Genomic DNA, 25,884 nt, shown 5'->3' on the forward strand with positions numbered 1-25,884 from the left:
CAGCATCCCCTCCTGAAAGGAGCTGTCAGGGAGGGTTCCTGACACCGCTGCCTCTACATTTTGTGCGGGTGGCTTGAAAGCCGAGCTGTAAGCCGAGCCCACGTCATGGCGCTCTTGGAAACGCCTGCCGTGGGTGGAATTCACCCCTGAGCAGCGCCTGGCAGCCCACCCTGCTCCCAGAATAGGATGCCAGCACAGCCCAAGTGCTTCGTGCTGCATCCACCCCAACATCTGAGTATCTGAGCTGTGATAAACACACAGTGACAGAATCACCGTGACTTGGCTCTTTGGGGTGCAAGCCCAGTCATGGAATAATTTTCCCCTTGCCACGAGGGATATGTTTTATGCATTTTGCAATACACGTGACCCAGAAGCAGAGGTGAGCACCTCACAGGATCCCTTTCAGGTAGAGGGTTCCCAGGTCTGTTCTGCACCACACTAAAGAGGAAAAGATAAGCTCTTGCAAGTCAGTTTATTTTTTAAAATTCATGTTGCCATAGCAGCTCAGCACACTGTCTCAAGTCCTTCTTCTTGCAAAACTTTGATCACCATGAAAACAGAATTATGTTGTTCTCCAACACATTCTATACATAAATATGTTGAAGTTCCCATAGTTCATGCCTCAACACCTCTGCAAAGACCTCTTTTATTTCTTGCTCACAAAGAATTTCTCTGGCCAGAGGTCAGTGTTTTAAATCTTGGTTTAAAGGCATCTCCTCTGCACCTCTGTGGTCCTGCTGCTCATATTCCCAGCCAAGGTTCTGGTTCCAGTGGTTTCTAACACACTCTGGTGCACCACAGCACTGAGCCTAGCCACCAGCTGCTGTCCCCAAGATTGCAGGGATACCCTCCTCCCTTGGCTCTGCTCCAACCTCTGCCCTGAAGTACCAAAAGAGCACAAATCCCACTGAAACATCCACTCTGTTGTTGTTATCCAAGGGAAGCACTGAGCTACGTTATCCTCGCTCACCTCCAGTCCCATCATGCTGGATTCCCTCTGTCCCAGGGAAGGAGTCTGTCACTCCTCTTGGGATGGGATGAATCAGCTGTGGGAATGGTTTATTTTTGGCTTTAGGGGATGAGCTCCAGGCTGGACGAGAGTTCTGTGTGGGTAGGGTTTGGTGACAGCTCTGGGTGGGATCACCTGACACCAGTGGCCTTAATGAGAGCTCCTGCATCCAGCACCAGAGTGCAGGCAGCTGCTGCAGCCCCAGGGCTGAGGTCTGCCTCTCTGCAAGCTCTGCTTTCAGCCTCAGGAGTCCTGGAATCATGGAATGGTTTGGGTTGGAAGGGACCTTAAAGCCCATCCAGTCCCACAGGGACACCTTCCACTGTCCCAGGGTGCTCCAACCTGGCCTTGGGCACTTCCAGGGATGGGGCAGCCTCAGCTTCTCTGGAAAACCTGTGCCAAGGCGTCCCCACCCTCACAGGGAAGGACATTTTCCCAATATCCATCTAACCCTGCCCTCTGGCAGTGGGAAGCCATTCCCTTTGTCCTGTTACCACTTGCTCTTGTAAATAGTCTCCCTCCATCTTTCTTGTCAGGTGTCCCATTTTTCCATAGCAATACTGGAAAAGACCGAGGGGAAAACAAAATAAAAAAAGGAAATATAGACAAATTTGGAATAAGAGCCTACACAGTCATTTGATTAAACAGCACATTACCCTGAGCCCCCCTTCTGCTGTTGTTGTTCCCATTAATCCACCTCCTCACACAGAGAAGACCCTCCCAGACCAGGACTGGGAAAGGTCAGTGGAATTTTTATTAATACTCACAGCCAGACTTCTCCCCAGTCAGCTTCCCCCCCCTCCCAATAACTGAAGGGAAAAGAAAAAAAAAAAAAGAAGAGGAGGAAGAGGAAGAAAAAATTGGGGTAAAAGTTGAAGAACACTTTAATTTATAAGAAAAAGAACTAAATAATTGATGTAGTCATGGTGCCAAAGGTAATTTCTGCTGCTCCCTCTATCTCACAAAGACATTTAGCATTGATTGAGATCAAAGTATCAAAAACCCCTGCTGCTGAGCTGAAAGGCAAAACTTTCGGCTGCCTTTCTCCGCTCTAATAATATCGTCTTTATGTAGTTAATAAACTGCACACTTCAGTCAAACTATATCATTACAGAAGACTTAGGGAGCTAATAATTTAAAAGCAAAGAATTGCCTCTGTTCTTCGCTTTGAACTAAACAACATTCTGTTGAATGAGGGGGACATCAAAGCTTTGTTACTATTACCAATGTGGCTGGAGCATAGGGCCGCACAGAGTGTGTACTTCAGTCATCAAGAGAAAAAAAAAAGATTAAAGATATTGGCTTATCAACCCACAGGCAGAACCAGGTGTTTTCTTTTCTGCTGTGCAAGCATCAGGTGGTTTGCTTATCAATGAGTTTTCTTGTTAAATAGATGTACATGACTTAGGCTGATCCCGCCGATCCCGTGGCCCTTTTCTTTCCTGAGCCATCTTTGAAAAAGTTGGGCTGTGGGGATGTTTGTTTGCAGGAGGACACTTTAATTGGGCCTTTTGTCCAGGGCCAGCTCCTGCTCTGTCACTCCCCTGTTGTGCCAGGCCCCTCCCTGCTCCCACCTTCCCCCCTCCCACTTGCCCCTGGCATGAGGGGCAGCCTCATCCTCTGGGGATGCACCAGGGTTGGAGATTTACAAAAAATTATTCATGGGAAGGGTTGTAAAGCATGGAACAGCCTGGAACCCAAGGTAGATAGCAACCACCCCTGGAGGTAGAGTCACCACAGAGTCACTGATGGAGTCACCACTCCTGGAAGTGTTCAAAAATCAGGTGGATATGGCACCTGGTTAGTGGTGGTTCTGGGTCCTGGTTGGACTCGATGATCCTGAAGTTCTCTCCAACCTGCATGGTTCCATGGTTCACCCCCTGCCTGCCAGCTCATCCCCAGCACCTCAGCTCCTGCCAGGGCAGAGCTGTGTCCTGGGCACCCAGGAGGAGCCTCTGGCATGGCTGGGGCTGAGGAAGGCACGTCCTGCTCCTTTCCCTCTGCGTGGGGAGGACAGGGAGCGCCTGGCTCCTGCTGCTGCCTTCTCCAAGAACTGCTTCTTCCCCTCTTACCCACCAAGCAGTGGCTTGGGGAGCTCTGGCACTGCCAGGAGTGGGTGTCCATGGAGGGTTTGAGTGTGGAGATCCCCAGCTCCTTGGTGGGTGTGTGAATCACTTGTGTTCATCCCAGTGATGGTTCCAGATCATTCTTTGCCAGAGGATTTTTTCTCCAAGTTTGGCCCTTCCTATCATTCCCACTGAAACACAGAGCCTACCCACGTTGGGCAGGAGTAGGATCAATAAATCCAGTTCAAGGAGCCTTCAGGAGCTCATCCCTTCCCTGCATGGCCACATCTGCCCATGAATGTCTGCATCTGACTCCAGGTTGGAATTTCTGTGTTTTTTGACTGGAAACAGTTGAATGTGGGGCTGTGGTGTGAGCCCTGAGGCCTCACCAGCACAAACCAGGTCAGGGGGCCTCTAAATCCCCCTGCTCTGGTGTCCCAGGCTGGATGGATCCCTGGATGCTCCAGGCAGGCCTGGGAGCTGGCAATGTGGTGTGGGCTCTATTATGGGATACTTGCACTTCTTAAATGCCGCTTTTCATTTGCATCAAAACCTCTCCTTGGTTCTTGGCAGTCTGGGTCTCATCCCCTATTAAAGACTGGAATTTAAAAAAGCAGAAAATAATGGCTTATTTCAAAGTAACAATTCGAGTGCTTTTTGAAACGCTGTCCTTATTCAAAACCACTTAAATTTATACATATTTCTAAGTCGTTATTATCCTCAGAGGCTGAACCAATTTGGGTCTTGATTTCTCCAAGTGTTCTCCTGGATTTCTGTGTCAGAAAGTTGAGCTGCCATGTGAGCAGATCGGACGTTAAACACAGGTAACAAATGATTTCCTGGGAATTATTGCTGGATTGTTCTTTAAAATACTTTGCAAAGCCTTTTACTATGAGGAAAAAAATTGTAGCAAAAGGATTTTGGGAAAGGGATGATCTGATTTTATCCTGTTCAGGTGCAGGAGTGTGTGCCTGAGCATGCTTGTAGAAGTGTGCACATGTGTGTTTTTGTGGGCTCTGCTCTTTTCTCTGTGGAATTTGCCTTGTCCTGCCCTCAGAGTGGCATTTTAGACCTGCTGGAGTTCTCCCTTTGCCTTTAATTTTGGCAAGATTAGATTATTGCAATAATGTAATAATGTGACCAGAGAGGAATTGTCCATCACAGACACCACATGCAGGTCGTGTGTGTTGTTTGAGGACAGAAATAATCCAATGGGGAGGTGGGGAAAGGTCTTGTACCCTCTCTGGCCCTGTGGTTCATAGGCTCTGGAGCTGTGGAGGCGTGGAGCCACAGCCCTCAGCACTCACAGGAATGTTGTTCTCCTCTGCTGGGGAGGCTTTGAGCTGCCCTGAGCTCATCAGACTGATGCCAGCTTGGACTGTGCCACACCTGAATCAACCCCATTGTTCCTCAGTGGCAACTATCAATCCACGGGGGACTCTGGTGTCTTCTGCTTGACTTCTTTGGGCTTCCACTATCACAGAATCATCACAGTGGGAAGAGACCTTCAGGATCATCCAGTCCCACCATCATCCAGCACCTCAGCCATAACCCCAGGTGCACCCAGATGCCTCTTGAGCACTTCTGTGGTGGCTCCACCACTTCCCTGAGCCTGATACCCTCATGCCTGATCACTGACAGGCTCTGTTGGACACAACACCCAAGATTGGTGTGAATTCTGTGAATTTGCACCCAGAAATCAGCTCGAGGTGGCTTGTATTGAATACAGCTTTCAGGGCAAAGTGCTTAAAGCAAACCCTAGAGCGCAGTGTCTGCCTGGCTGTCCATCTGTCTGTCTGTCTCTCTCCAAGCTCATCCTTGGAGTGGCTGCTCCTGCAGGATTTCTTCACAACAGTGCAGAGAGTGAGCAGAGAGGTTCTGGCTGGACAGAGCTGCAGAGCTGGAGGCTCTGGAGCCAACCTTTGCAAGATGTGGTAGCACAAAGATAACAAAGCGCCTCCGATGGAGTGCAAGGCAGAGGGAAGCTGTCTTTAGCCTTTACCAAAACCACTGTCAGTCCTTTGCCTTTGCACGGCACAGCTCTAGCAAAGCTAATTGGGTTAGTGCCTTGCAGGGGGCTCTCAGTGTCTGCAGGAGGTGGGCTGCTGCAAACACCTTCCCCTTCAAGGCACACAGCGTTGCCTTTTTCACACCACAGCTCTCTCCCTGCCTTCTGTTCTCGAAAAGCAAAAGTCCCAGGCTGTTCTTCAGTATCAGCCATTACAGTGTTTCAGCTCTTTCCTCCCAGCCATTTTCAAATGTTCAACTTAAAAGGAAAATGTTTCATTTTAGGCCAAATCCCCCCTTCCTCTCCCTTTTCCCTCTCTTCTCCTTCGTCCCCCCCCCCCTCCCCTTTTCTCTGGAAGAAGAACAAAGTCATTCAAATCAGGAAGCTGAGGAACTCCATGTATACTTTCCACTGGGACCTCAATCCCTACTGGTTTGGCATGATTTGATTGAAGTGTAATTTAATCCTTCATCATTTGTCATAATGTCATTTATATATAAAAACAACACTGCATCCAAACTTCAGATCAGCACCAAGGAGCTCTCCAGGAGGGATGGGAAGGGGCTGAGGAGCTGTGCTGATGGAGAGGGGGGTGAGGAGCTGCCAGGCAGTGTCCCCCTCTCTGGGCAGGCACCAGGATGGAGCATGGCATAGTTAAGTCAGGTCAGAGGAGAAGAGTTTGGACTCCCAGGGAAATGAAGGGGAGGCTGTGAGCACTTCTGTGTGAAAGGGTTCAGGCTGGCTAGGTGAAATACCTGGGCAGAGGTGAGCAACCTGGCTGTCAGTGTGGGCTCTGTTTGCTCTGGAAAGTGCAGTGATGATGGTGTCACTGCCCTCTGCCACCAGCTGTGAGCCTGCACACCTCAAACCTCTGCTTGTGCTGGAAGGGGAAAACTTCATGGGAGGAGATTTCTTCCCAGCCTTGCTCTGCCAGCAGGTGCAGTTTCCTCCACCCCCTCCTCCTCAGAGTGACCTCTGCATTGTTGCTGTTCACCTGCAGGTGCTGGGGTTGGGGTTGCAGCAGGTTTTTGTCACTGAGCTCCCCTCATGGATCCTGTCAGTGAGGAGCAGAAGCACCAGACTCATCTCAGGGCTGTAGGAAGCTGAGTCTTCTACCTTTTCATCAGGTGTTTAGCAAAGCTCAGCTCAAATTCCAACCCCTTCACCCAGGAGAGGACAAGCAGGGATGACCCTGCAGATGGGATCTGGTTGATCAGGCAGGGAGGCACTTCAGGCTTCAGGGGGCTGCTGGCCCCTGCTGTTTGTTTGCTGCTCCCAGCTGGTGACCACGGGCCAAGCCCTTGATGGGCTGCCCTGTGGAAGCTCTTCCCACCCCAGTGTTCCCTCTGTGCAAAGGGAGCTCCAGGATGGGCAGGAGGCTGGAGGGGCAGCATCATTCCTGTGGTACTGCTCCTGTTCTTCCCTGCAGCTCTGCAGAATAAAAGCATTTTCTGAAGCTTTGGTGCAATATGGGCCAAAAAACAGCCCAGGGGTAGCTGAGAGGTGTCAGGAAAGCTCTGCCCTGCAAAGCCCCAGGGGATTTTGTTTCCAGATCCTCACAGCTCGGGCAGGATGAGCTCCCCACAGAGGCACCCACCTGGCTCTGCACCTGGGCACGGTGGCTTCTCTTCCCCTCCCAAGCTGCCACCTCCCTGCTCCTTGTCTGAGTGTTTTTGGCATGGCCTGGCCTCACAGGGAGGCATGTCCTGGAGTGCACCATGGCTCATCCTCAGGAGAGCCTTACACAACAGGGAGGTTATGGTTACTCTGCAAAACACGTGAGGTGCTTGACTGGGGGATTTTTTGGAGAGAGATGTTGAACATCTTTACTTCCCTCTCTGTTCACTGAGAACTCTAAAAGGAAGTAGGAGCAAGGGGAAGAGATAAGCCTTATCCCTCAGAAACAAAACATTCCTGGAGTCAGGGTATATTAGCCAGACACTGCCTGCCTTCCTTCAGCTTGAACTGTGCAGGGATCCCAGCAGCCAGAGCCCGGGTATCCCAAAATCCAGAGCCTGGATATCCCAGAATCCAGAGCCTGGGTACCCCAGAATCCAGAGCCTGGGTACCCCAGGAGCCAGAGCCTGGGTACCCCAGAATCCAGAGCCTGGGTACCACAGAATCCAGAGCCTGGGTACCACAGAATCCAGAGCCCAGAAATCAGAGCCTGGATATCCCAAAATCCAGAGCCTGGGTACCCCAGAATCCAGAGCCTGGGTACCCCAGAATCCAGAGCCCAGAATCCAGAGCCTGGGTATCCCAGCAGCCAGAGCCTTGCTCTCTGCTGGGGTAGGGACAAGAGCCAGAGGTTGGAGGCTGGGGGGGACAGCACCCAGCACCCCCAGAGCCCTCCCTGTCGTGCCTCTCTCCCCAAGGCACCAAGCTGCCAGCTCAGCTGCAGTCTGGTGTGCTCTAACCTGCTGTAAAACGCCCACCAGAGAGGGCTGGGTGAGGGTGAGACCCCCACTCACCCCCACCAGGCTCCTGTTGGGGCTGGGGCTCTGCCCCATCCCTCCCCTCTCCCAGCAGAGCAGGGTGTCTATTCACAGCACTTGTCAAAAATTAAAGCAGAACCTTCTTTCAAATGTTCCATCTGTGCTAGGCTGCCAGAAAAGCGATTCTTCCTCCAAAAAAAATTTGCATTTAAAATTCCAAATATGCACTTTTGCTCAGACCAAAGAATGTGTGTTCCTGCTTTCAAGTTGGGCTCCCTGTGACCTCTAGGTTTTAATAATTTCAGCAAAGTGTCATTTGACAATTCAAATACAGGCCGTAAGCACAGGAAAGTAAATGTCCTTTAAGATAAGCACATATTATATTGAGAGTTGATGATGAGAAGATTTCACCTACAGCTAGGAACTTCAGAGCAATGTGTATGACACTTCTGCATATTAAAAACCTCTTTGGTGAAATATTGGTATTTCCAGATTTCAGCTTTGCCAGCGCTCAAGCATTTCCACTGTTTAATTCATAAGAAGGTGTGATGGCCTTGTGTATAGAGGGTTCACTGTTTAGCTTTTACTTCCCAATTAAAAATAAATCAGTGCTCAAATCCTGCTGGCTGCTGATCCGAGGGGGTGAAGGACCACAGCTGGGATGGTAAAAATCTCTGCTGCCAACCCACTCCTGTCCCAGGGATGCGCAGGGATGTGAGGCTGATCCCCCCCCAAGCTCTGAGCCCTCAGGATCTGCTCACTGGGGCTCCCCCTCCCTCTCTGGTTCCCCCAGATCCCCTGGGTTTTGTTGTGCTGCCCCAGCCCCTCGCACAGAGCGGGCTCTTATCACCCCAACACCCAGCCCAAGCCCCAGATCAGCGTGTCACCAGAATTAATGGGCCTCCCTGTGCTCCCTGGTAATCCATCCCAGGGCTGCACAGCCCTGCCTCTGTTTTGCTGAGGTGCATGGGAGCCTCAGAGCCGCCCCAAACAGAGCCTTTTTCATGAGAACTCCTTCATTCAACACCTTCGAAGGGCTGCGGGCACAGGGAGGGGGCAAGTTTACACAGATGCTTGTGTCTCAGGGCTTGCTAGCAGGTGTCTCCTAACTTTACACAGACCACCCTCACACTAAAGGGACTCCTTTGCTTTGAGCCTGTTTGAGTTACACGGCTTTGCTCTCCAGGTTCCTGTCCTGCAGGCGATTTATGGCTCTGCAGGCTGACAATGCTCCCGGGAGGGAGCGCAGGGATGGGCAGGGTGGCTTCCACAGCACCCTCAGAGAGCTGGGCTCCCCCAGCCATGAAATCCTCCAGGGAAAGGAAAATCCTTTCCAGGGAAAGGAAAACAACAGCAACACCCCTACAGGGTCGTAGGGTCTTTCATTTGTTTGTTTGTTTGTTTGTTTAAAATGGGTCGGGGGGTGTGGGGGGAAGAGTTAATGATAGGTTTAGGCAAAGAATTTCCTCTGAATCTGGCCATGTTCTGTTGCTGAGGTCGTCTGACAGCTGAGATTGCACAATTAGAAATATTTTGGGGCATTCCTTCAGCCTCGAGAGGGGAGGGGGAAAGTTATTTAGGGTTTGCTGTCTGTAGTTTGGGGAACAGACACCTGGAGAGCTCTCCTGTGTAGGGGTGATCATGGAGAGCACTGCCTCCTTCCTAAGGGGTACTGGTGAGCTCCAGCTGCTGCTCCTCAGGGGGAATTTGGGGTTCCTCAGGCTTTGGGAAGCTTGGGTTGGGCTGTTGCAAGATTTGTGTCCTTTTTTGCAGTTCTCTGAAATTTCTTTGGTTCGCATTGGGAGTTAGTGGGGAGGAAATGTTATTGGGGTGAAGGGTTTGAGATGGAGGGGACATTAAAGATCCATGGCAGGGACACCTCCCACTGTCCCAGGGTGCTCCCAGCCCTGTCCAGCCTGCCAGGGATCTATGGCAGCCCCAGCTGCTCTGGGCACCTGAACCAGGGCCTCCCACCCTGCCAGGGAAGGATTTCTCCCCTGTATCCCACCTCTAAGTGCAGCCCAGCACCCCAGCAGTGCCTCCCAGCTGCTGCAGGAGCAGGGATGGGTGCTCAGAGATAGAAAGGGCATTTCTGCTCCATGTCCTTATCTGGTGCAATGAGGAGTAGCCACAAGATCCATCTCCTTCCCCTGCTTTATCAGCTCCCACTAGAAAGGAAAGGAGGACAGTCTCCTGCTGATCACAGGCAGGTTATTGGCTGAGTTTCTTCTTGGTGCTTGGTAAGTCCAGCCCTCATCCCTCTGGTCATTTAATATTTTGCTCCTGACAGGGCTGTAGAGGCACCAGTGGAAGGCAGCTGAAGTGTCAGGCACAGGATTGTCCCTCCAAAGGCAGCTGGTGCCACTGGGGAGGGTCCCAGCAATCTCTGAGCATGGTTTCCTGTGCCCCCAGCCCCTGCCTCTCCCACACAATGCTTTGTAAAAGCTGTAAGGGATTAGATTGGAGAGGCATGATAAAAAATAAATGACTTTGTTGTGCTTTTGGAACAAAATAATGCTTTAATAGCAGAATCCTTTTCAAAGTTAGCAGTTAAGAGTAAGCAGTACTTTAGGCAATCCAGGCATCTGCTGTAGGGACTTTCCCTCATAATTAGTTAATGAGCTTGATGTACTTTTCCCATCTAATTAAGATGCCATGCTTTCAGCCTTGGTAGGAAAGGTAAACTTTGGAGACACGTCAGAGACAGGTCCCCTTGCTGACCCGTGGCTGGGGGAGGGAGGTGTGTGTCAGTCTGTGTGTGAGCTGAGGCAGGATGTGACCATGTGTCCATCTCCAGCCTGGCCATCCTCCTGGCTGTGACAAATCTGCTGAGGAGGGTCCCAAAGCAGGGCTGGGGGGTGGGACAGCCCTCTGCCAACTCCCTGCCAAGGGGTGACGTGTGAGTCCATCTGCACGAGCAGAGGGGGTGTGCACACGTGAGGAAACACCCCAGACCCAAAGGGAAGCAGCAGATCTCACCAGAGCCAGTGGTTTCCCCAAACTCAAAAGAAAGAGCTGCTTTGAAAGGCCTCTGAGGGCTGGGAGCTGCAGGCCTGATGGTTGGTCAGGGCTGCGGGCTCAGAGTTTTCTCTGGCAGCAAATGAAAGCAGCCACAGCTCCAGTAGCTGGAAGCTGCCTGTGTGCTGGAGTGCCAAAACACAGGAGAGCATTGGGATAAAAATCCAAGAGGAGCAGGGATGGAGTGCCAAAATACAGGAGAGAGCACTGGGATAAAAATCCAAGAGGAGCAGGGATGGAGTGCCAAAATACAGGAGAGCATTGGGATAAAAATCCAAGAGGAGCAGGGATGGAGTGCCAAAATGCAGGAGGGATCACTGAGAGCAGGGATCCAAGCAGGGATGGAGTGCCAAAACTCAGGAGAGCATTTGGGATAAGGATCCAAGAGGGGCAGGGATGGAGTGCCAAAATTCAGGAGAGCATTTGGGATAAGGATCCATGAGGGGCAGGGATGGAGTGCCAAAATTCAGGAGAGCATTTGGGATAAGGATCCAAGAGGGGCAGGGATGGAGTGCCAAAATGCAGGAGGGATCACTGAGAGCAAGGATCCAAGCAGGGATGGAGTGCCAAAATTCAGGAGAGCATTTGGGATAAGGATCCAAGAGGGGCAGGGATGGAGTGCCAAAATTCAGGAGAGCACTTGGGATAAGGATCCAAGAGGGGCAGGGATGGAGTCCAAAATTCAGGAGAGCATTTGGGATAAGGATCCAAGAGGAGCAGGGATGGAGTGCCAAAATGCAGGAGGGATCACTGAGAGCAAGGATCCAAGCAGGGATGGAGTGCCAAAATTCAGGAGAGCACTTGGAATAAGGATCCAAGAGGGGCAGGGATGGAGTCCAAAATGCAGGAGAACACTGGGATAGGGATCCAAGAGGGGCAGGCACAGGGACCTGCTGGCTCCTGTGCTGGCTTTGCATGGGCACCTTCACCAGGGCAGCAGGAGGGCCAGGCTGGGACCACAGCCCCCTGTGTGCCCTGTCTGGGGCAGAAATCCCTTGGGATGGCACAGGAAACAACATTCCTGGCCCTCCAGGACCTCCCATCGCTTTTGAAGCTGCACCCAGCTGTGCCACAAACCATCTGAAAGCCCAGGGCTCGGGTCTGGCTCTCCTGGGGATGGAGGAGCAGCTCCTGCTCTTTCCTGGGGCATCTGGAGCACCAGCCCCAGGTCAGGAGGAAGGAGACTCAGCAAAGCAGAGTGACTTCTGCCTTTCACAGCCAGACACTCAACTGGTGGCCACCCTGGGATGTCTGTCAGCCTCTTTTCCCAGCTGACCCCATTTTCATATGTTCCCCCTTCAGAGCTGGGCTCCAAAGCCTGGATACATTTCCTCCTGGCCTGCCATCGTGCTGATGGGATTTAAATATGAAAAGCATTGCTTTCTGTGCAAGTTAAGCCTTTGGTTAAAAGTGCAGGATATTAAGAGGTGTGGGATTTTTTTTTAGTCTCTTGTAAGGTCTTTTTCAGTGTTCCTTATGAGATGGCATTGAAAATCTCTGTAGTATAATGATCCCACACGTGAATATGCAGTATCTCTCCTCTCTTTATGCAGAGTTTCCCCAGCTAATTTCACCGTTTACTCCCTTAAATCCTTGCCATCCTTTGCCATGAACTCTGGAGGTTTTGCTGCCACATGGTGCATGTGGCTGCTGCCTGTGCATCTGCCTGGAATTAATGTGGGCAGCCTTCATCTCCTGCAGCCTTTCTGCAAAGATCAATGGGCTTAATCCTTGGCCTCCAGGATCTACTGAGCTCTCTGCCTCTTGACCTGTGGTCCATCTTTTCCTTGGCAGCCTTTGAGTACAAGTTTCACAGCATTACAGCCTGGTTTGGGTTGGGGTGGCCTTAAAGATCATTTGTTCCACCCCCATGACATCTTCCACTCGATCAGGCTGCCCAGAGTCCCATCCAGCCTGGCCTTGAATATTTCCAGGGATGTGATGTCTTTGGGAAAATTCAAGTGATGGGAAGTTTGACCTGCCTTCAGGTTTTGAAATGCCAGCACTGAGGCAGGAGGTGCCCCTTGGAGGGGCAGGACCCTCTCCTGAGCCACAGCCCCTTGGGCAGCTGCAATTGGGAACCACCCCAGACCTTCACTATTGCTCAGCCCCACCCAGGTTTGGAGGACTGGTGCTGCAGACAGCTCCTTTTTACCCCCAGAATCTTCAGAATAAGAGTAAAAAGGTAGAAAAGGGGAGCAACTGTGGGTCCAGCTGCAATTTTACAACTCACAATTGTCTCTTCCCACCCTTTACTCAGAATTTCCTGCATGGGTCAGCCCAAGGCTTCATGCACAGCCCAGTTCTGTCAGGGTTGTTCTTCCCATTGTCTTTAGTGGGCCATAAATCCTGCAGGTGACCCCCAGCTGCCCCCTCCCTCAGCACCAGGCACCCCTGGTCCCTGTGGGATGGCATTCCTTGGCTCAGGAGCCTGGGCACAGGGCAGGGACAAGAGGGGACACTCGGTCAGGCTGCAGGCTCTGACACACAGACTCTTCCTCTGCCCAGCCCAAAAAAAGAGAAGATAAAGCAGGGATGAGAAGACAAAGAAAGAAAAGCAAGGCAGGAAAACAGCACGAGGGGAAGGTTATGGCTGTAAAACACATTTTGGCACGAGTTTCCCCATGAACTGCAGGCACAGCGCAAACTCCCTTCTCCCTGCCCAAACCACACACACCTCGCTGCTGGCACTGTCACTGCTGCCACCTCCGTGTCCCCGGAGAGGGGCTGCCAGTCATTCGGGGGTGCTTTGAAGCGGGCACAAAGGAACAAGTCATTTGAGACGCTTCCTGCCTGGTGGCCTGGATCAGCTTGTGAATCATCCCGCCGCTCCCGCCTAATCCGCTTGTGCATCTTTGAAGCCTTTTCTGTCTCGCAAACAAATGATCAACTGCAACTTATTTTTAATCCATTAAAAGGTTCCAGATATTCTCCCCTGTAAAAAAAAAAAAACAAAAAAACAACAAAAAACCAAAAAAAAACACCAAACCAAAATACCCAGCCTTGGAACCTCAGGGAGGAGGGAGTTTTGTAAGTATTGACTGGGTCTCTGCTGAGCACAGCCAAATATTAGCATCAATTTGTGAGTTGCTTGCAAGGAAGAAATGTCAAAGGTTCAGCTTTTGCTGTGAGCTAATCCTGGCTATTAAAATACCAGGATCTCAAGGAAAGTAGCTACAAGATGGTGTTAAAATGTCTTGGATGCAGCTTTGTGTATGGCACACTCGATCCAAGGGACCACAGAGTCAGGTCTGGCACTGGGAGAGAAATCCAGGGACTGTTGTCTTCCATTTGCAGCTGGATGTACCTGGAAGGACACTGCTCTGCTCCCAGACATTTGTATAACTACCCTCCCATTAAATTTGGTGTGAATTAATTGATGCTTTCCATTCCTTCTTTCATGTTTTGCTCCGAACAAAAAAACCCCTAAAATTACAAAATCCAGCTGAAACTTAATTGAAAACAACAAGTTCCATCTGGCCTCACATAAATTATGGCCAACTTTGCCATTTTAAAGAACAGTTGTTGTTGTTGTTGTCGTTGTTGTTGTTGTTGTTGTTGTTTAATGCTGAACTATAAATCAGCTCAAACAGAGTTCGACTCAAAATTGGGACCAGGTTGAAAACTTAAACAAAAGGTTTTGGGAACAGCTCAGCTGAGCTCTGGACTTGCAAGGATCCAAGAGAGCCCAGGATTTCATATTGGACATTTCCCAACACATAAAGGGGCTCTGAGAGAGATGGGGAGGGATTTTGTGCAAGAGACAGGACAAGGGGAATGGCTTCAAACTGACAGAGTGTGGGTTTGGATGGGATTTTAGGGAGAAATCCTTCCCTGGGAGGGTGGGCAGGCCCTGGCACAGGGTGCCCAGAGCAGCTGTGGCTGCCATGGGTCCCTGGCAGTGCCCAAGGCCAGGTTTGGAGCAGCCTGGGACAGTGGAAGGTGTCTAAATGACCTCTCAAGGTCCCTCCCAGCCCAGCCCGTCCCCTGGTTGTGTGCCCAGAGCAGCTGCGGTGCCAGGCGCTGGTGCAAGAGCAGCCCGAGGGCTCTGCCTTCCTCTGAGTCACCTGCTCCCTGATTGAACCTTAAATTATGTTGCTCTGAGGCTGCTTTTAACCACACACTCTAAAAATCCCTCCCGTGGCACTGAGTTCTGGGTGTGTAAGCAAAGCAAATCTGTGTTTCACACCCTTCCCTGGCTGTCCTGGCACTGGGGAGGGGCAGGAAAGCTTCTCCTCCTCCCCACAGCCCCAGTCTGGGTCCTGCTCTGTGAGCTGCAGGTGCTTGTGCTGCTGAAGTGTGGGCTGAAGGGTGAGGATGCCATCCCTAGACCCTAAATGTGTCCCCACAGCACTGCCCAGCTGTGAACAGCACAGGGGAGATCCTGCAGGATGGGTTTGGGAGTGAGATTGCTCTGACAGGAGGGATGAAAACAGCTCTGGTGAGCAGTGGGGCTGAAAGCTGTGTGAAATCTGTGACTTGTCTGAGTGTAAGGTGCTGCTGCCCTTGGGAGGCTGACTGGGCTATTTTCTGGTGTTTATTTAATCACTGCACATATTTAAGACACAAATACTCAGCTGATCCTCCTTCCTTTTGGGCTGACTGCACCTTGTGGAGTTGAGCATCCTCCTGTGATGTGTAAATGACCAGTGACTGCTGGTGATCAAAAGCCACTGGCTTGATAGACACATTTCAGCCTCCTGTTGGACACCCAGGTAGCATTTCCTATCAGCCCTCATATCCCAGGGTATCTTTTCCAGAACATGCATTTACTGGATTAATTCTCTCCAGGCAGCCAGTTCAGTGGGAGCCATTCCTTCCTCCAGCTTGCCTCTGCTTCTGTGAGTAACTGCAGGCACCCCAGGATCCCCTGGGATGTCACTCAGATGTGTAAATTCTGTTCTGAGCAGGAGTGGGGGATTAGGATGGAGTTGCTGGGAAAAGTGTTAGTCCTGTGTGGTGGCAGCACCAACAGAGCCAAAGCCCAAACTCCAAAATTGTCCATCCCTGTGTGGTGGGGCAGCTGGCCCAGCAGAGGAGCTGAACAGGCTGGGCTGTCCCTCAGACCAGGGGGGTTGGGACCCTCAAACCCTTCAGTGGGGTTGTCAGAGCCTGAGAAAATGCTCTGAGTGCAGGCATGGCCCCTCCTGCACATCTCAGGTGTGAACTGGAGCATTTCTGCTGCAGCTTCTTGGGAAACCCACAGCAATTCAGAAAATCCACAGCAATTCAGAAAATCCACAGCAATTCACACCAGAGGGGGGAAGATAGTGTGTTTTATATTGTTGTTCATTTTTTTTAAAGACAAATGGAATTACTGTTCTACTTTTGTCAAAGGAAGGCACCAGTCCAGCGTGTGGGAAGTGCTTCAGCCTTGTCCCTCTCTGACATTTCCTTTTGCCTTTGGTCACAAAGAAAAAGCAAATCAGCCTCTGCCCCTGCCACATCCTGGAGGAAGCTGCTCCCTGTGTGCAAACCTGTAGGAAAAGGGAATTAATTATAGGTGGTTTGTATTTGGATCCAAAGGCTCTCTGTGGAGGGGGAATCGATCTGCAGGAGCATCTCTCACTTCACTTTGCACTTGTTCCTGTTTTTTCTGGGAGCTGGAGCTGAGGTCTGAGGTGTGGGCACAGCCTCTCCCATCACTGGAGGGTGAAGGGGTCCAAAATGTGGTGGGCAAAAGCCAAACTGGAGGAAAGTGATGCTTTGGAATGGGGTGCAGAGCCAGAGAGATGTGTGTCCTTCCCAAAATGACAGTCTGGGGTGTGCTTTGGAAAACCATGATTTTCATGTCCCCTGGGCACTGAAGGGTTTTCCTTTCCCACCAGGGAAAGGAGTGAGGAATTCCTCCAGGAGTGAGGAAGGGGCAGTGAGACCCTGCACCTTCATTACATGTTGTGGCTATAAGACCAATTGCTCTTTTCCCACTGTTTAACCTTCCAAAGTGAGGAAAAAACACTTCAGACCCCTGAAAGCAGCAGTGGATGTCCAGCACTGGCCCCAAAACCTTTCAGGAATCACAGGGACTTTGATCTGCCATCACTCCACCCCCTTCTACTTTCTGTTGTTTAAGATTTACCAAACCTTGCATCTCCTCACATCAAAATTCACCTTTGTTTTGCTACAGATAATCACCCAACGCTGATAATAACAATAAAATTCCTAGGAAATCTCCCTGTGGCAACAAGTAATTGACCCAGGAATTTTCACTACAAGGAATTATGATTTTTTTTTTTAATAACCACACAGCACTGGAGATGCTGGTCCGTCGGGGGATGCTCTGCTATTGTTCTCATCAGTCCTGATGCTTTGCCTTCACCCTTTGAGTTCTCTCAAAGGATTGAGATTATTTGGTTTCTTTGAAGAACAAAGGAGAAGGAATTTTTTTTAGATGACTGGCTATTTTGATCTGCAAGGTCTGCACGCAGTGTGAGGGAACAAACATCACTAAATCATTAAGGGAAAAGGGAAGGGTATGCATAATGGAAAGAGAAACACAAAAGCCACCGAGTCCAGTGGTGGCAGCCGGGGCTGGGCGTTGTTTGCAGCCCCTCTGCTGATCCTGCACGGGGTTTGGTGCTTGGCTTCTCTGGGCCTTGCTTCCTCTCTTCCATTATTTGGCACTCCCAGCCTCACTTTGTCAGGTTTAGTTAGAATTCCCAGTGCCTTTGGAGCAATAAAGGACATGGAGTAGGATGTTTGTTTAACCTTGAAGTGTCGTGGAGGTGTCCATGAAAATCCTCTGTGGCTGCCCAAACTCGCTGTGTGTGCCTGGACTGAAGATGCCAACCTTTGGTGCCTCAGAGGGGACACAACTGGCCAAGCCAAGGTGCCTCTTTTCCCCAGGAGCTGGAAGGATTTGGAGCTTGCCCTCCTGTTTTCCAGCCCCACAGAAAATGGAGATCCCTTGGAATCTGTATGACATGGGATGGAACACAAGCATACCCCCATTCAACTATGCCTTTTCCAGCTGGGGAGATAAGAAAATATCACATGTTCTGAGGAAATAGGATTAGCCTGTAATTAAGCAAAAATCCTCCTATTTAGCATAACAATTTTTTTTTTTTCTTAAAGAGTGAATGTTACCTGCTAATTACAGGGTATACAATATACATAAAGCAAGGGCTAATTTGTATATGAGTGTCTATTTTTGTTCTGTTTGAGAAAAATTAAACTTTAATACAGCCATTTACCCAGATGCATAAGGAGAAGATGTTTTCTGGACTTCCAGCTAAACAAACAGCATCCTGCTGAGCCGAGTCCATGCTGATCCTGCCAGCTGGAACTCAGCAGGTGATGCTGTAGCTGACTTAAAAATGCTCAGCTTGAGGTGGTCACCTAAAAAGGGAGCACACAGCACACCTCGAGGCTGTCACAGACTGTGCAGGTCAGTGCAAGGCTGCTGTGGGGCTCTGAACCACAGAGGACTCCTGAAATCTGGAGCAGTTTTAGTCTGGATCCAAGTTCTGCAGAGAGTTCCTTGGCCAGGGCTGGAGCTGTGCTGGCTGCTCCTGGTTTTGGCAAGGAACAAAAAGCCTGGTGTAGTTCTGACAAAGTTTGGGCTTGTACAAGTGAGCTTGAGCTGTGTTGTGGCTGAACTTTGCCTTTTCTTGGTGGCTCTTGGTTCACTGGTTCACTTGAAGCTGTGCAGGGTGAGTGAACTTACTCCCCTCAGATTTTGACCCCCCTGTTACCCAGCAGCTTTAGATTGAGTTCTGCATTCTGCAAACACTCAAGCACACGTTTTGCCTCCCACACTTAGCAGGAGTGCTCACTCACACACAGCCAAACATGTGCTGCTTCTCACAGCATCCAAGAGGCCGCCGCAAATATTTCAGGTTCAACTTCCATTTTCACATCCCTTGAATTGGAGCTGCTCTTTTTCCAGAAACTGCCCTAATTATTCACTTTGATGCTCTAATCCCCTTCCTGCCCTTGGACACATGGATTTGTGAATGTCCCTAATCTCCAGTGGGGATTTTCCCTGGCGATTCCAGGGTCCAGATGTCTCCTGGAGATGAGTGAGTGCTCCTGACACACAAGTAGCTGTGTTGGTCGTGGGGTTAACCAGAACAACTTCTGAAAACACACAGAGGGAAAACATCACCTTGGCTGGAGTGCCAGTGCCACGTGGGAAGCATTCCCAGCTGGGGCTGGCTGTCCCTGAGAAGTGAACAGCCCCGGGGAGCTGCATCCCTGTGCCTTGGCTGCTGGCAGTGGCAGGGTGGCACCTGAGGGAGGGCACTGCCAGGTGGCACAAGGCCTCTTTTATTCAGGAATAAGGATTATTTTCCACATTCCAGCAGCTCTGTTCAGCTCTCACCAGCCCAGCCTGGCGCCTGAGCAGGCTGGGTTCAGGTGTGCTCTCCTGCCTGGGCTTTGGCTGTGCAGAGCAGGGTGTTGTCCCCGATTTGGGGGGCAGGACAGTCCCTGTCCCTGCTCCAGGAGGCTGATGTCACCCTGTGGTGGCTCTGCCGTGCCCTGCCTGGGGGCAGAGCCACCCCCGTGCTGCTGCTTCCTGCTTGTACTGAAGAAATATTAAAGTCTACCTTGCAGAAAAGTGAGGCTTCCTCAATTAATAAACGTGCTCACAGGCTTGCCAGATGAAAGGAATGTAAAATACCTTGATAGCTTCTTTTATGATCATTAATAATAGTATAAGTTACCTGAAAGGCACAGAGCGTGTCCCCAGCGGGTTTTGATCTCTTGTCATGCCTGGCTACGTGGGATGGGCAAGGCTCTGTCTCTTTGGGGAGTTGTTAGATGAGAAAACAGGCAGCAGAGATTTCTCCACCCCCTGCTCTGCTCTATTCCCAACACTGCTTCGCTCCCAAGGATCAATATCTGAGCTGAGAAATTATATTATTAAGCTGCACATTGTAATCAGACATCAAGTAGAGTCCAGTTTCCCCCTTGGCTCACATTAGCATGCCCTGGTGGAGCTTTTGAAAAGATGAAGAGCATCATCCATGCAAAATATGTGGGGTGCAGGAGCGGGCCAGGCCTTGTGCAGAGCGTGTCTGACGACTCTGTGCCTCACAATTTGCATTACAGAAAAACAATCTTTTATTTATTTAAGTTGGAAATCCCTTTGCATCTGAACTTCAAGTGTGCAGCAAACACACTTTGATCATTTTAATGCAGAAGTCACTGATTTACAATAAATATTGTGTTTTCTTTTCATACTTCTTTTTGTTCTTCGAGGAGATTAGAGCAGAGGAAGGAAAATAATTTTTGACCTCATTAGAATTGCTGGTGGTGGAAGGAAATGTGCAGAATGAGGAAGATGCTGGGCTTCAAATGTCCCAAGCTAAGGACAGGCATTACAGCATCGATGGGTCATTAATTCCTGCAGCTGATTAGGGCTGGGACAATGACTCCACTCCAAGTGCTGCCTCTGGATGGGATTTGGGGGGGTCTTGTTGTTTTCTGTACAGGATCAGGAGGAAATGATGGATCCTGAGACACATCCTGCCGTGGGGTGCACCTGATAATTCACCCTGGAGGGGTTCCAGCTCGGTGGATCCCTGAAAATCACCTGTTTTCTCTGTGTGCCTGGCTCTGAACTTGAGATGGGCAGCAGGGCTGAGCCCAAAAAGGGCAGTGAAATGTTCAGTGGAGCATCAGGCATGGTTCCACTCCTGGGTTAGGCAGCAGGTTTGGTGGTGTCTGGGAGGGATCACTGAGCCAGGCAGCAGCTGAGCCCCTTGAGCTGTGAAGGTGATTTTTGGGCATGGGTTTGCTGGAGCATCCTGGTGGGTTGTGCTCCTGCCCAAGGGGGCTGAGCCCCCCCTCCCAGCACAGCTCCTCGCAGCTTCCCAGGGAAGCTTTCATGTGGATTTGCAGAATTCCTCCCCCTTTTGGGGATAGAAATAGATACAAAGTGGATACTTAAAAAAACCCCCAACAAAACCCAAAACAAAAACAAACAAAAACCACAACAGAAACAAAATCCCCCAAAACATTAAAAAGCCACAAAAGAACCCAAAACCCCAAAACAAAGAAACCACTCCCCCCAAATCCCATCCAGCCCACCTCGAACAAACACAGCTTTCTTCTGGAGCAGTGCAGTGGAAAGGGAAGGGCTCAGGTCCCTTTATTGCCCCTCTGCACTGACACTGATCCGAGCTGACTCGGCCTTTGTGGCCTTCCCCAGGGCAGGAGCAGCAGGTCCAGCTCCCAGGTGTGAATTCCAGCCCTGCTCCTTTCAAAAGGGACATTTCTTGCTGGGCAGGCTGGGACAGAAAACAATTCAACAAAAGGAGTGGTTTGCTTTGGGGTCACTCCTGCCTTTCCCCCTCTGTCCTTTGCTGCTCTTTTTATTTCCTTATTCCACGTGGGTTCCTTTTACTTCCTTCAGTGTGGTTTCCCCCCCCCCCCCCTTTTTTTTTTTATTTGTTCATTTGTTTTTTAAATTTTTCACCCTGGAGCAAACTTATGAAATCATATTCCTGCTGAAAATTTCTAAAGAAAAGAAAAGGCCACAAGGAAACTCAGGTGGCTTGGACTTGACTCAGGGCTGTAACTGGAACCAGCAAGAGCCGTGGGGCATTGGTTGCTCCAGGTAGGTTGGTTACTACAGGCCATAAAGGGTTATTTTGTACTTGGTCCCCAGCTGCTTCAACTGTTGTGTATATTAAATTTGCAGTCCTGAGCATCAGGAACAGATGTGGGCAAGGAGAAGGATGGATTTGCTTTTTACACAGTAAAGAAACTGAGAGGCATCTCCCAAAATGAGATTTTTTCCAGTGTAGGGAGCTGGAAATCCAGGCCACCCTCATCCCTTTCACTCCATGCTAATTTCTCGTTATCCAGGACTGCAAGCTGGACAGTTTAGGCCAGAAGTGATCCACTCAATTATCTGCTACTGTGTTACTTCAACTACAAAGAGAGCAGAGACACATCCCCTTATCCCCAGCATCTTGGGCAAACAGAGCAGGGGGGTTGGTGGCAGTGTAAACACATTTAAATTACCCTCTTTGCAAAACCCTGATCACTCATTATGGTCAAATCCAGCTGGATGGAGCCAGAGTGGCACTTGAAGGGTTTTGTCTGCTGGGAAAATGTGTTCTGGAGAGCTGTGAATGACAAACCCGGTGTGTCCTGGGGATGCTGCAGCCCCGGGCTGGTCAGCAGCTGTCCTGCTCCTTCCTGGCGTTCAGGGACTGCTGGTGAGGTGAGACTCTGCTGTTCCTCCCAGAGATGGATGTGCACCCCAGGGTGCTTTTCTTAGTGGGAAGGGATAAAACCCCAGAGATAATTTATGAGCCCATTTTGCACCCAAATGCATCCTCATCCCTCCTCCATCCTCAGCAGGTGGAGAAGACCAGGAAGGGCACCTTGAGACCCCCCTTTCCCCACAGTTTTCCATCCCCACGAAGGAATTGGCACTGCAGTGACACAATCCTGGGATCCTGCCCAGGGCACACTGAGCCTGCCAGCCAGGATGATGGCTGTGACCCTGCCAGCCAGGATGATGGCTGTGACCCTGCAGGGGGACACCTCTCTGACCCAGTCTGGGCAGCTGGAACACCAGACAGACAGTGGGGAAAGTCAATCCCAGCAAAACTGGTGGGAAGGCAGCCACCCCTGGCTGCTGCTGCACAAACTCCACCCCAGGTGTGTGGGAGAGGGGATGTGGAGGGTTTCCCTGCTGGGACCTGTGGTTACTAATTGTTGTGGTGTTGTTGTGGTCCCCAGGATAAGATGAGAGATGAGAATTGACTCCAAGTTCTCAGAAGGCTGATATATTACATTATGATATATTATATTAAAATAATACTATACTAAAGAAAGAGAAAGGAGACATCAGAAGGCTAGAAAAGAAAGATAATAAAAAACCTGAGACTGACCAGAGAGTCTGACACAGCTGGACTGGGATTGGTCATTAATAAAAAACAATTCACATGGAACCAATCAAAGATGCACCTGTTGGTGAGCAACCTCCAAACCACATTCTGAGCAATCAGATAATTATTGTTTACATTGCTTTGCTGAGGCTTCTCAGCTCCTCAGGAGAAAATTCCTGGCAAAGGGATTTTTCATAAAATATCAGAGTGACAGTGACCCCTCCTCATCCCCACCTTGATTCAGCTGGGAAGATGCTGGAGCTGTTAAAAACAGGTTAGAAACTGTTGTAAAATAGTGAAGCATGTACTGTTAGTTTGGTTATCATATTGTAAAAGGGGTTAAAAGAGCAATTATAAGAAATTGCACCTCGGTAAAGTGCAGCAGCCCCCAAGCGAGACGAGCCAGCCTGGACAGAGCTGTAATGGCCAATCAAGGGCTTTAAACCTCCATGCAAATGAAGGATCCAAACAGAAACCAATCCAAAGGGACAAAAACCAGGATAAAAAGGGGATTCTGACCCAGGGAAGCTGTGCTGCTCCACCTGGGACATCGGGGCCATTGCTGGCACTGCTCCATCCTCGACAGGAGCGCTCCTGCTCAGCCCAGAGCCCCCTTGATTGCAGCTTTTCTTTTTTATAATAAATGCTGAAATCACTTTGTCAGAGCCACCTCACCCCAAGCTAGGGCCAGAAATCTCAGCACCCCTGGGAGAAGCTGGGAGACACCAAGCTGGGGCTGTGCTGCAGCTGGAGCGAGGGGATTGCAGGAGCTGCTGATCCCACCTGGTCCCCCCTTTCCCAGAGATATTTGAAAAGGAACAGTAATTTTCACTTAAGCCTCATTTCCTGCCCATTTAATGGGGTGTGATCCTGCAATTCCCTTCATGCAAGTTTTGCTGGGAAAGCTCCTTGGATTTTGGAGGGGTTACAGTGGGGATGAATTCCTCCTGTGCTGTCAGTGGGTTTAGGGAGGCTCCTCCAGGATGGCACCTGAGAAACCTCCACCAAAGCTCAGACAGCACTTTCCAGTTATTATCTGGTGGCTGACTGAGTCTAGGTTTTCTGCTGACAATAAAACAGTGGGTAAAAGGAAGTGATTAGCAGCTTACAACTGGATCTAGTTCCTCCTGAGCAAAGCTCTCTGCTTTATTTTGGGCCTTGGAAGATGAACTGTACAGTATATTGTTTGAAAAGGCGTCCTCTGTTTTGGAAAATCTCCATATATTTTGTTTCCATGTTATCTGCATGGTTGTAATTAGAAAATTATGTGCCTGCTACATGACCTCCTCATAAAGAACATATTTAAAGTGAGACAATAACATTCAATTCCCTTTCTAAACCATCAAAAAGAAAATGGTTTTCAAGGCATTTCTTCCTCCTTCCCAATTCCCTCCCTCTGGCCACTTGGGTGGTCTCATTTGACAAGTTTTACAATAGAGGACTTTTTTTTTTTTTCATGGACAAACATGTAAGTGCAGGAGAAAATCTGGAACTGGGAAACAAATGCTTCCCCCCTGCCTTCCCCAAGAAAAACTCAGAGGCTGAATCTCAGCAGATCCTGGCAAAGGCAGGGTGAGAAGGAGACTTTGCAAAGGAAAATCCAAATTTTTTTTTTTTTTTCATTCCTGCTGCAAAATTCCCAAATCCATGCCCATGGGAGGGAGAGGGATGTGCATGGCCCCTGAGGAAAGCTGGGGATAATGATGGGACAGAACCTCAGCTTGTCCCTGCTCCAGGGCAAGGTGAAACACATGGGATGGGCACTGGTGGGAGCACCAGAACCTGCAGCTTTTAAATAAAATTGCATTGCAGGGGAACAAGCTGGGGCACTGTGTGCCTGAATGTTGCTCAGAGGGAATGAGGATGAGACTGGGAGGTGATACTGGAATTGAACAGGAGCTGCTCTGAGGGGCTCATTGGAGCTCTGCTGGGAGTGGGAGAAAGTGCAATTGTTTGTGTGGCAAGGATGCAGAAGCTGAGGCAGATAATGCCTGTTTTCATCAGTGAAACTCCTTGGTGCCCAGGATGCCCAGGTTCTGTTTGCTGTTCTGGAGCTGGCCATGGCTTCCCAAGCTCCTGGCCACGAGTGTCACCCACTTTGGGCTGTCCCCTGCCCAGGGAGATGCTGCCTTTGGAAATGTATCCCTGCTCTCAGCTGATCCCTCTGGCTCTGCAGGGAAGGGGCTGTGGGTGCAGTGAGGGAGCAGGAGCTGCTCTTGGGGCTGTGCTGGATCAGTGCTGTTGGCTTTGGAGCTGTGATTCCCTGCTCTGAGCTGTGTCTGCACCACCAGCACTGCTCCTTTGCCTTTTCAACCTGCACAGCAGCAGCTCCCTGCTCTGAGTGTCCTGGATCAGCAGAAGTGCACATTGCCCTTGGTGGTCCCCATGTCACACAGGAGAGGAGCCCCTGGGACACCTGGAGAGAAAGGCAGGGGGAGAAGAGAGAGCAGAGCCAGGTGTGACACAGGGTGGGGACAGCAGAGCACAGGTGCACCAGGAGAACTGAGGAAAACAATTTTGCTTGTATAGAATAAAAGGGAGTAACTGGAGCAAGTGCCCAGTACTGAAGTAAATGATCCATTCCCCTTGTTTGGAGAAGAGCAGAGTGAGGATTGCTCTGCCCACAGCTCTGGGAGGGTGCTGCTCCTGTAAGGAGCCACCTGCATCCTGCCTTGGCTGTGGCTCCCAGAGTGAGGATTCTTTGCTTCTTTATGCCAAGGTCAGGATTAAATGTGCTGGAGGGTATTTCTTGTTGGGACTCAGATGTTTCTCAGTTCTTATCTCTGTCACAGCCTCACAAACCCTGAGTTCTGCAGCACTTCACCCTAACAAACTAAAAATGGAGCCCTGTCTCTCTCTCTACGAGGCCTTTTAAGCATAAACTGTCCAATTAAGAAATGACACCTCAATTATTTTTACTTTTAACCCAATAACCAACCACCTGTGCCTGCAATGGGGATTTTTATCCAATTACACAAAACCACCCAAACCCATGGAGAAGAAGGTGAAGAAGAAGGTGAAGAAGAAGGACCAGCCTCTGCCCTAAAACCTCCATCTTTATTATATTCTTAAACTCTGAGTTTTCCACCCTGAGCTATCACACAGTTCTATCCAAACTCCACACCCACAATCCCAGTTCTGCCATTCCATTCTGGAAGCTTCTCCACAGCCTCAGGTCAATGCAGTGTTCTCATGGGGTCAGAGCCTGGCAGCACAGAGAGTCTGAAATTCTCAGTAACCAGAACTCCAACACCAGAGAATTAACAGAACAAGGTTGGCAGCTCCCAGCATTGAACTTTGGTGGCCTGGGCAGGATCACAGTCCTGCAGAGAAATAACCTGGTATGAGCTCACCTGCTCTGATCAGCATGACCATGATCAGTATGAGCATGATCCCCCCTTCCACCACCACCCTTTTAAATCACTTTGCCAAGCTAAGAAGCCTTTAGTATAAATGAGAATTTATATTCCTGACCATTCAGAACTGGAAGGGATTTGCA

The sequence above is a fragment of the Fringilla coelebs genome (assembly GCF_963513975.1).
Source record: "Fringilla coelebs genome assembly, chromosome: 19".
Taxonomy (NCBI): Eukaryota; Metazoa; Chordata; class Aves; order Passeriformes; family Fringillidae; genus Fringilla; species Fringilla coelebs.